Source organism: Lolium rigidum, chromosome 1 (assembly GCF_022539505.1).
Source record: "Lolium rigidum isolate FL_2022 chromosome 1, APGP_CSIRO_Lrig_0.1, whole genome shotgun sequence".
In the NCBI taxonomy this organism is placed as follows: domain Eukaryota; kingdom Viridiplantae; phylum Streptophyta; class Magnoliopsida; order Poales; family Poaceae; genus Lolium; species Lolium rigidum.
The window spans coordinates 228,261,190-228,263,492 of record NC_061508.1 but is presented as its reverse complement, the minus strand read 5'-3'; the positions used below and the strand labels follow the sequence as shown (position 1 = coordinate 228,263,492).

General features: G+C 59.4%; 1 pseudogene; it reads right to left on the bottom strand.

The window, feature by feature from the left end:
* Positions 1-229: 229 nt before the first annotated feature.
* On the bottom strand, positions 230-1,508 carry LOC124683266 (annotated as a pseudogene).
* Between the last annotated feature and the right edge of the window lie 795 nt (positions 1,509-2,303).

Here is a 2,303-nt window from a genome sequence, read left to right as displayed (position 1 = left end):
TATGATTGACTTCTCTTCTTCAAACTTTGCACGATTAAGATTCAGATAAATAGGTATGTGCATGATTTATCTCAGAAATTTCTGAATCTTAGAGTTAGGAAATTTTGCTTATTCTGAAACTTGGGTACTCAGGAATTTGTGTGGCATGCTTTTTTTTTTCCCTATAATCTCAGATATACGTATATAGAGTAATAGACATCAAAGATAGGAAGCATGCACTGCATTGTCTCTACGCGAACTTGGCAAGCTCGGCAGCGAACACGGCGGCGTGCTGCTCCTCCACGCAGCGGAGCACCACCCGGATCCCCCCGCGCCTGGGCGCCGGCGGCCTGACGTAGTAGAGCATCCCGACGAAATTTGCTTGGTCGTCGAATGGGAACACGTATCCGGGCACGCCGAAGCCGTAGTCCACTGTCCACCTCGTCGAACCCGAGGCGGCTCCAGTCTGACAGAATCACCGTGCTGTAGTCCAGCGGCACGGTGTAGTGACCGACGCCGCCGCGCATCCAGTCCGCGAACCGCGGGGCCACGGCATCCTTCGTCACCCGTACCGCGCCGACCAGCTCCGCCAGCGCCGCCTCCCGGACGGCCCTGCTGGTCCTGGTGAAGCACGCCAGGTACACGCAGCTGCCGTAGTAGCCGTCCACCGCCGGCAGCACGCCGCGGAGGAGATGCCGCGTTCCAGCAGCGAAGCCGACCCCGACCTCGGCGTCGTCCGGGAGCGCCGCCGCCAGCGCCAGCGCGCGGCACTTGAACACCACGGCCGTCACCGCGTCGAAGGTGGAGCAGCCCTCCCCCGTCGATGACTTGAACTCGTCCTTGACGCGCGCGATGCTCTCCGCCGAGATGTCGGCCACCTGGGTCACGAACTTGAACTCCGTGAGGTGCTGCGGCGGCGGGCTGGTGGGCGGGTCAGGGAAAGCGTCGCGGTCCCACACCGGAACCACTGACGGCCCCGGGAGCCCCCGCGCTAGCTCCCCCACCGTCCTGAGGAACTGCGCCGCACTCTGACCGTCGAAGACCGCGTGGCTGAAGGTGATCCCGACGGCGTACCCACCGCAGGTGAATCTCGTCGCCTGGACCATGAGGATGAAGCCGTCGAGCTTTTCGCCTGCGGGAGGGGGCGGGAGGAGAAGCTCCGCAGGGATGAGCAGCGGGCAGCTGTCGAGGTCGTCCACGTCGGCGAGCGCGCAGCTCGCGGCGGCATCCACAAACCAGACGCCCTCGCCGGTGCAGTCCACCACGAGACCAGACGGGGCGACACGACCAGCCACCGGGTAGTACGGCACAAGCGCCCTCGCGAAGCCGTTGCGCATCGCGGCCACGGCGGCTCCTTGGTCATCGCGGGCGGCCGAGAGCGAGGAGGGAGGGAAAACCTGGATGAGGTTCACCAAGGTGGCGACCATCTTGTCGATGGAGGAAAGCGGGAGGGTGCCGCCAGGTGTGGGCCCCGCGGGTGGTATGAGCGCCGGCGGCGACCTAGCAACGGTGGGCGTACCGGCCATGGTAGGGATCGAAGCTAACGAGGCAAAATGTCGTCGTTGGCGGCGTCGGGAAAGAAAATGGAGACTTGAGATTTGTCCCTGGGTGCATTACATATTCCACATCTTTGAATTTTCACAAGAGTAACACGTGACACGTCCGTGTGACTACTTTTTTTTTTTGATGTAACCATATATATCATTAGACAAACTGTTTACAGATATTACACATATGATCACCACACAAGACAAACATTTGCATCAAGCAACTTTGCACAAGAAAACTCACAAGAAGTAAAACTACAAGTTCACCCTTGGAGAAACATGTGCCTCGCCGAAACATCGTCCATCTTCCTCCACTGCCACCATGGTAGCGCTGGAAAAAGAGGCGAACAACCACCACACCTAGATCTGGGAGAGCACCATCGCATTCAATGATGCTTTTTGAGCCGATGAAGCCGGGTCGTCGCAGAAGGACGAGCCCGAGACTTTGTGGCACGTAGGCCGGGGATCTTCCCCATGGTCACCGAGATCCCAACACCGTCATCATCTCCGGACTCGGTCGAAGAAGACAAACGCCGCCGCCTGCCATCATCCTCACACCCAACCGCAAGACGCCGGACATAGCTGCAGCTGACCAACGCAACCGTCACCCGCGAGAGTGCCGAACGCCAACCGCCGAGACACGAATCTTACCAGATCCGAAGACCGGCAAGAAGACCAGGCCACCTGCCCTCCGACGTCACCGGTTAGAGCGACGCCGAGATGGAGAAAGAGCAGAGGCAAATTATTCCGACGCGACGCAATCTTCTCCATAGAACG